Here is a 10039-nt window from a genome sequence, read left to right as displayed (position 1 = left end):
TAGCTTTAAAGGATCTCTTAGTCATTTTTCCTTCTAAACAAGACTCACAAGTTGGGAAAGGTTCTAAAGAGAGTGAACTTAAAACTCCATCTTTCACCAACCTGTCAATCCTATTTAGATTGATATGACCAAGTCTTAAATGCCATAAGTATGTTGGATTAAAAGAAGTTGACTTCCTCTTTTGAGGCAAGACCTTTGATGAATTACCAACAACAGTATCATTTATTTCTAGCATAGGAGAAAGTATATAGAGACCATTTTCTAAAGTACCAGAGGTAATAAACTTTCCATTTAGTATGATTGCAACCTTTGAATCAAACGAAGTGGAATATCCTGACTTATTAAGTGCAGAAACAGAAACCAAATTTCTCCTTATCTCTGGAACATAGTAACAACAGTCTTCTAAAACCAACATTTTCTCACCTAATGCTAAACAATAAACTCCTACTGATACTGCGGCAACCTTTGCCTTTGTACCTAGTGTCAAGTACACCTCTCCTCCATTCAACCTTCTTGTTTCCTGAAACCCATGTAATATATTACAAACGTGGTTAATGGCCCCTGAGTCCACACACCAGGTGTCAGAAGGAAAACCAACAAATTGTTTTCAAGAATAAAGGATTGCATACATTCTTTATCTATTTGTTTCAAAAACAGATACTCCCCACAATTCCGCTTCCAATGACCAGGCTTTTCACAATGGTAACAATTACCCTTTGTTTTAGCCCAACTTTCAGCAGTCAAGATAGATGCTAAGGGATTGAGAATAGATAGTGACATATCTGGAACATTTACATATACACAAAAATTATTATAATGCATTTAATATTGGTTTTGGGAATATAATAAACCAATTTTCCGCTTATATAATAAAAATACAACACCTTCCATATTGTATCAATAAGACAAATATAAGCAATAGAAACCTAATACTTATGAATAATCTCTTATCCGTAGGGCATCAAAATTATTCAATTTAATCAGGCGAGTTCTTCTAGACCCATCAATTTTACATACATATAATATGATTTCCATTATTATTACTTTTGCTACTAAAACATAATTGCACAAACCGTAGGGCTGTCAACTATGTTTTAGCCAAGTGTACCATCATCATAATTCATTAATATAACTGCGAGATAATGAATCCGTAAGGGAAAACACTCCCACTAACCATACATGAATTTTTCTTCTTGAGAATAGACAATAGGCAAAAATATTTTAGCATGCAATTAATTTATCTGTAGGGATCATATTAATCACATCTATAAATATAATTCTTATTAAATTGATAACGGTGTAGCAATGGATTTAATTCGTAAATTAAATGCCTTTACCACTTGCTTTATATAGAATGAGGGTATTAGTGCTTAAAAGTCAACACTTTATACACATACTATATGGCCCACAGAACCAACAACCAAGTCAAAAGTTACTGTTCAAAAAAAAATTGTCATGCATTCATATACCATAGTACAGCACATAACATGCATATCATGAACCATGCATTCCTTTAAGAATGTAGTAGAATAGGTGGTCCATGTTTCATAAAGAGATTTCTGTCTTATATGCAAAGATAAAGATGTTCCCATTCTTTTTTTTTTCTTACAGCAGGTTTCGAAAAAAAAATCCCATTCTTCACATGCTTATGCTTATAAAAAAAATGAATTAAAAGCACCTACTGTCTTACATCAAAAAACTTTATACAAAGCATCTTATGTAAACAATATTTTATAGGATAAAACCGATACTATAAAAACCTTCAATATACGCATGTAACCGAAATCAACATATCATAGCAAGAAAAAAAAAACGATCAATATATGTTAACCTCCAAATAAAACATGTGATCATATTAATTAAATAATAAACCACGTCTATAACCCATATACATCTTTATCATATTTTTTTTATTATAGTATGTACTAATACTTAAAAAAAAAAATTGAACATTTATTACTTAGAACATGCAGATCTGAAATTACCATGTATCTCATATAAAATTTTCAGATCTGATTATCCTTTTTAAAAACAAATCAAAAATAGATAATAGCATGACCCGCTCTGATACCAATTGTTGGATTACTTTAATCCTACATCTTTAACATGCTAATCTAGTATTGATCAAAAAAATAATTAAAAGAAAAATACCTTCAAAGTCACTTGAAATTGGAGATTGACAAGAATAGAAACTTTCCAAAGTCAATCCAAATCACGTAGTCTTCAGCCTTCTAGTAGTATTCACCACACAACACACCACAAAACACTTTTGCTTTTCTCCTACTTTTAGTTGTACTTTTCTTGGAAAGACTAATGGTCCATTTCTCCAAAAAGTTATTCTCTTATATTCTCCAAAAAGTTATTCTCTTATATAGAGAAACTTTGAGAATACGTAAGTGTGTGTATTCTCTTATATAGAAAAACTTTGAGAATACGTAAGTGTGTGTGTAGTGGGATCCACTTAGGATTCCAAGTCTTATCTTAAGAAGACAAGTCCTTGTCATACAAGTACTTGTACTTGATATATTAAAACCCTTTTAATATATATCTCTTTAATATGGAAAGTGCCCATTAACAAATCCATATTTACAATAAGGCCCTTGGAACTTTCAAGAAAGTCCTTTCCTACCATTAATTATATCTAAGTCCATCCACCTTACTTGTATTCACAATTAGACCATTGGGAATTTGTTCTTCTTTATCACACACCCATGTCTAATTGACCTAATTTGACATTTAACATCAATTGAGCATTAAGAAACTATTTCTTATACCGGGCGGGTTTGAGCTCAATTAGTTATGTCACAATTTCCTAATAATACATAACTCAGGTAGAGTGGTGGATCCTTTATTAGAATTCGTGATTCAAGGCGCCCTACATTCATTACCCAAAATGTCAAGTCTAGTCTATGAATAGACATTACTTTTAACATCTCAAAGTAATAAATTTGAGACACAATGAATTTTCACAATTCCTCAAGTCTAGGGATTAATTGGTAGAGTGAGATTTGCACATTAACCTTAATTGACAAATTTATAGTGTGTTCTCACTTTGATCCCCCGATTGTCGATCATGTGACTACACCAATATACAAACTTAGAGTCATACTCAAATGATTAAGATATCATCATCCTATCATATAGCAATTATGTATATTACAGTCTTATAAATGAAGCGTCCGACTTCACCCTTAACTGTGAGCATTCTAGGTAAATAGATACAATCAAATCTCCCGCACATGACTCTTCATATGCTTGATTGTTCTAATTCTATTACCTATGGAACTTATGGTTTCATCATATGATATTAGTTCACCTATATGCATAATAATAAGATTCGTGTATTTAATTAAACATCATCATGTATAATCAATAAACGTTCATTGGCTTTGTAAAGGCCAAATATCCCAATAGTTTGTCATGATCTTTGAGAGCAGTTAGAGAGGTTTGTTGACCAGCAAATTTGTGTTGTACGCGAAAAACTCCCCCAGTGGCAGAGACTTTGGAGGCAACAACCAATAGTAGCAATAAGGGTATGGATATAACATCAACAACAATTCATCTGGGAGTCATCACCATTATGATAATGAAAATGATGAGCAGTCATTTCTTCATCGAAAAAGAAATATATATATATATATATATATAGAGAGAGAGAGAGAGAGAGAGAGAGAGAGAGAGAGAGAGAGAGAGAGAGAGAGAGAGAGAGAGAGAGAGAGAGAGAGTATGGTATCAGCAGCACCTAAGGTCATGACATTCAGGTATAGTACTTTTTCATGTTTGTATATTCCTCTTTTAATTGATAAACATAATTATTGATTGTTTGTTTGTTAATTAGTACGTTAGTTACACTTTAAATTTATTTATCGCACTTAGATACGTAGGAAACTGTTAGTTTTTCCCCCTATCTACGTACTTTAGGAATTGAAAATTGGGGCAAACATCCCTACCTAGAAAATCATAAAACACACGAGTTTACAGCCATGTTTTGCATGAACTAAGAAGTCTAAGAACCTCTAATGGACTAGCACACAAATGGCTATAGGCTTTCTTCTTTCAGTAAAAATAAATAAAACTGTTGTATGATGGAAAAACATATATATGAGAGAGCTTAACCGTTTGAAAGCAACTAGCGCCTTTTGCTTTAAATCATTTATGTTGTATGTCTTAGCCAAGTTATTTTTCTTCGTAATTTTGGTCATGTCATTTTTGGTTCAAGTCTTTGTACAATTGTACTAATTAGTTGATTAGATTGACACATAATTAGGTTATTTCCTTGTATATAATTCATAAACATGATGTTTGCCATTTTTCATCATTGAAACTTACTTTGAACTTAAAAGGTGAATTGGCATTCCCAATTCAAACCTGATTTAGTGATTTTTCAAAAGGGAAATTGCGTTGAAAATTTACAATTGTAGAACAAAAAAAGAACTATATTGGGTTTTCTTCTCTTTCCGTTGTTTTGCTAATGTGTTTCTCTGTTTTGCAATCACACCTGTTATTTTGCCACGTATGCATATTTGCTTACCTCTCATCCCCAAGGTACTGTAATAACTTTTCTTCACTATATATGGCGTGACACCATTTTTTCTTATTCATATATATATCTACTAAAAGAAGGGCTTTTTGTGTTTTTTTTTTTTTTTTTGTCTCGTATCACTTACTAGAAAAAAGTGACACACAGAGTTTTGATGTGTCACTTTTTTATGGAATGAGGGCTAATGTGTTGCTTTTAAGAAAAGTGACACAAGTAATTTTATTTTTTGTGTCCCATTACTTGAACGTGACACTAGTGGTTTGACTTGTTGTAACACTTTTGGGTGTAAAAAAATCGAAAACAAAATTAACAAATTATCAAAATAAATAAGCGACACAAGTAACTGCTTATGCCACGAAATTGAAAGTTGTGATTTGGGCCAAAAAGAATTAACTTAATAAACCTAAGAGGAAAAGAAAAGAACACTTGAGATTAAAAAAGAAAAAAAAAAAAAAAAAAAGAAAAAAACTCTGTCTCGCAAAAACGCTAAAGAAACCTCACCGTTATTCCTCCCAACTAATTCTCACCGGCGTTCTAACACCAAGCGCGCTCTCCCACCCAGCGGTCTCTCGTCCATCTCTCGTTCTCCGTCCCAGTTCTCTTTCCGGTTGTCTCTCTCTCTCTCTCGCGAGCAAGAAGGTTACGAAACCAAAAGCTTCCACAACATATCTATAAAGAAACTCTCGGTAGAAAATATCTAAGGAACAATCTAGTTCTTTGGTCAAATTATGGGCCTATATCTGGGTAATTTATGGTTAAACCATTGAGCTGTAACATATTCCCCCCCCCCCTCCCCCCTCCGGTTTTATGTTTGCAGTTACAAAGGGAAGATAAATCAATTTAAAGTTCAATATGTTACTGATTCTTTATTCTTTACAGGACTACGAGTATTCGTGTTACAATCCCATAGCGTTTGATCTTGCAAATCACTTCTATGAAATGGCGGCAGATTATCATCATTCAAACACCTCATGTTCTTGATTATGATAAATACCCAGGTCAGTTGAGAAAAATCTGTTATTTAGATGATTCCTTTCTAAAATGCTAAAGCTATATTATGCATGCATGCACCATAAAACGTTTCACTCCAACCATAACTAATTACTTCCAGTCGTTATGGACTGCTTATGCAATAGGTTTAGAGGAGCATGAAATACTTGTGCATGCATATCTAAATTCTTCAGGTTAGTCAACTATGTTATGCTATTCCATGTCGCTACCAGATATACAAGTAGGCCCTGAACCATGTCGGACTTGATTCAAAACTAGGCGTTAATAAATTAAACACGAACAATAGGAAGGGCACATTACAATTTTATTTAAAACATGGTTATTCACTTGTGGGAATTCTTGCTTAAGGATATGTTGGAAGTATTGTTGCAGTTATTAGCTGATAATCCCAAGCCTGAGCTCAAACTATCCCAGAATCAAGTCAAAGGCCTTACCCTGGTATAATTGCTTTACTATCACTATTTCTATTTTTCTCTGCATTATTTTTCAAACTTTCACCATTTATATTCGAAAACTGATTATTATATGGAGAAATGCTAAGGAGCCACCCCCCTTTAAAAAGTTATGTCTAATGCTCGGCCCTAGATGGCGTTGTTTTCTTTGCTTGGGAATCCAATCAACCACAGAACCTTTTCTTTTGAATGTTTACCAAAGTTCCTCATAGAAAAGTGCATTTTATGTTTAGTTAACACTAATGTTTTACAACTTCGTGATTCTTCCTCGCGTCAACCAACAGGTACGTCTCTCTCCCTTCATCTTTGTTTACGAGGGTTTGTAACGCAAGGGATGTACCCCTTTCTGGTCGGGATTGTGCGAGCAAGTTTCTGTCTTGCCCGATCCAAGTTAGGAATGGGTCATGCGGTTACAGGCGAAGGCCCTTGGTTCGTGGCTCCGAAAGTGGAGGGCACAACGTCAGGCTAGTTTCACAGAGCAGCGAATATCTCTCTCCTATCGGTGGAAAGATATCGAGATGGGTGCTCCTCAGCTTTAATAAAAACCCACAGCCGCTTCCATCGAACAGACACTTTGCATCGCAACTTGGGTTTCGACTTTTATGGTAAGAAAATTTTGCGCAGTAAGCTGCTGTCCTTTTTCTTTTTATTCATGGTCTTTGAACTGTTGGACTCTCCCCAGGATGGTCTCTGCATGAATCATATGGTGGCGAGAAAAAATACGAACGTTGTTTGTCTTCATGAGCTGCTGTGGAGGAAAAGTAGTGAAGGCGATACTGATGGCGCCCATATTCAAACTGATACAACAAACATGATACCGTGCACTGCCAGTAAAGGAAGGGCACCGTACCTACGCTTCTTTAATCTGGCCGGTGAGCCCGGTTTTTGAGCTTTCTGACCTTTTTTTTTTTATTGCAGGTAGAAACGACCGTATTATACGGGCGAAAGATAATCGAGAAGAAAAAAATTCGATGACGATCGTAGACTTGGTGAGGTGGAAAGAAGGTGACAGATACAACGAACACACAACGTCGCGGCGATGGTCACTTAAAGAACTACGGAAAATATTAGCACTCAAGAGATTTGAGATGGACAAAGTGTATGAATTTGAAACGAAAGTCGAAGAAAATGAAGTAGTAATGGCGTACTCACAATTAAGTTGCGGGAGTGCAATTCCATTGAGCAAAGAAATTGCGCAATTATTGGAGTGGTGGCAAATTGCACCGGGACAACTGCCAATATCGTTCTGGTTTGGTATATGCAGGAAAAGAATGTCTGGGAAAAGAACGAAACAGTGATACTTGCAAAAAATAGTGCAACGAAGAACACAAAGTCGGTGAAAGAAAACAAACGGCAAAGCAAAATGCAGGAGCAAAGAATCCAACGACCACTGGCAAGTACTGTCAGGGGTAATACTACTCATGGAGGAAAACCACAAAATCTGTTAATAGTAAGTTGATCGTTGAATTTTACTATTGCGTTAGGACGGTAAAGAAATTTGTGTCCAACACTAAACCGATGAAATTGGTAGATGAAGTAGAGATGGTCAAGTTTGGAAGACGAAGTGAAGGGATCTCCAGGGACCACGTCAATGGAGGGGCTCGAAAAATATCAAGAATGTGACCAGAATATGGAGAACATCGGAGAATATAACAGAGCAGTGTCAATGATTTTCGATAGTATGAACCAGGTATGATAGTATTTTTTTTATCAGTTATTGCAAACTTGTGTTTAAGTCTGAAAGATTGATGAAATCAGATATTTTTCGCCCTTGAGTTAAAACCGCGATGAAATACGGACCAAAGAAATTCATGAAAAAGTCGCGAAGAAAAGTATCGGTTCGAATGAAGTCAATGCCGTAGAAGAAATAAAGAAAGTGAAGATACTCAACCGAAAACTGGAAGAAGCAAACAAAGCGTTAAGCGAAAACAACAGAGAGTTAGAAGACGAAAACAAAGACTTAACCGAGCGGACGGAAGAAGCAGAGCAGAAATCGTACGAAGAATTTGGGAAAGCCTATGAGATAATGGAAGAACACAAACACTTAAAAGCAGATGTGATAGAATTGAAGTCACTCGTGGCGACCAAAGATCAGGAACTTAAATGTGTGCAAAAAGAGGTAGAGAAAAATAACAAGTTTAATGATGATTTAAACGGCGGCTCGCCAAGATCACGTGCAAATGGCACATTGTGAATCATCTGTAAGACAATTGACAGAGACTTTAACAGAAACGGGAGATGAACTAGAATGTGAGAAGATGAATTACAAAGATTTGTACGAGTTGTATATGCGAAAAGTTGGTAAGGCACCATTGGATTTGCCCAAACCAATGATCATGTGATTGTGCGTTTGTAATACCATAGAGCTAAAAATTCTTTTTTATGAAAATAAAATAAAGTATGTGTTGGCAATTGAGTATCATTGTGATGTCAGATAACATACCTGCAGAAAACTGACAATGTTGTTGATTTATATAGTTGAAATGAAAAAGAATGAGACGCCCCCATGTAGAGAGAAACACCCCCAATATAAAACCATTGGAGAAAGTTATTAGAAGGCAAAGGGGACATGATTGTCCTCACTGAACCTAGCTATTCAGGTGTCAAAATATTTGTATCGAACGTGAAGCAAGGCCTGACAACTGTTGGAGTTGTCACAGGTGCAAAGTCGTCACCCGTGCCTGGGACCAAACTAAAACACAACGCCATTGCCTTAGTAGTGGAATTAGCACGGATATTGTACTGTGGGAGTATTGCAATAATTGTTCTGAGCAAGAATAACCATCTTATTGACTCGGATTTCCATCAAGTAGGCATGAATGCGACTTACTTGGACCAAAAAAGGCATAATATGGATGACCTTTCTGGAATGAACGTTAATGAATGACATTGTTGAAAGTAAGAGTACAGAAGAATAGAGTAATGTAAAATGACAACCAAACATATGAGAATGGAAGTTGAATGCCTTTATTGATGGATAAAATAGAACGAACTACATAGATGGATAGATTTGTTATTGATGGAGTAATGTAAAAATGCAAAAAATTTCCTAACGGTAAAAATGCAAAAAATTTCCTAACGGTAAAACTTGCGAAGGTGGTAAGCATTCCATGGCTTCTCTATCATTCTTCCAGAAATAGTACGGAGGAAATATGACCCCTTAGATGCTGGACGATCTATGATGTAGGGTCCTTGCCAATTTTCTCCAAACTTTCCTGATTCTATAAGCTTTGAGTTTCTACAGAGAACCCAGTCTTTAGGAGCAAAAGACTTAGGATGGATCTTCTTGTCGTAGTTCCGTTTCATGTCAGCTTGATACTTAATAAGCTGTTGTAGTCCCTTAAAGCGAACCTCATCAATAAGAACTTTTGACTGAGCCAAAGTAGTGTCATTGGAACCTGTTTCAACAGCAACGGACCGAGATGTACTGGAAATTAGTTCTGTAGGTAAGACTGCTTCAGCACCATATGCAAGGTTAAAAGGTGATAATGCAGTTAAATATTTTGGCGTTGTCCTATAAGCCCACAAGACAGCTGATAACTCCTTGACCCAATTTCCTTTGGTGCCAGTCAAACGCCTTTTTAGGTTGGCCAAAAATCACCTTATTGGTGGCCGGCCCATTGGCATTGGCTTGATGATGATAAGTCGCGGAGAAGTTATGCCAGATCTTCAAATTAGCACGAACCGGCGAATTTCTTCAAACATCAAATTGTTTACCATTATCCGATACAAGTGCAGAGGATGCCAAAACGACAAACAATATTTCTCCATAAAAACATTTTGACGTTAGAAGCATGGATTTGGACCAAAGGCTTTGCTTCTACCCATTTGGTAAAGTAATCGGTTGCCACAATAAGGAATCGTATACTACCTGGAGCTTTAGGTGAAGGGCCAATAATGTATAAGCACCATTTGGCAAATGGCCATGGGCTAAGCATGGGATGCAACTCAGTAACAGGGAGTTTACTCATATTGTCGTGCTTTTGGCATGGCTCACACCTCTTAGATAGGTGTTTTGCATCCTTTTGCATCTCTG

This window comes from Coptis chinensis, chromosome 6 (genome assembly GCF_015680905.1).
Source record: "Coptis chinensis isolate HL-2020 chromosome 6, ASM1568090v1, whole genome shotgun sequence".
NCBI lineage: Eukaryota > Viridiplantae > Streptophyta > Magnoliopsida > Ranunculales > Ranunculaceae > Coptis > Coptis chinensis.
The sequence above is the reverse complement of the archived record's forward strand: the minus strand, read 5'-3'. Positions refer to the sequence as shown.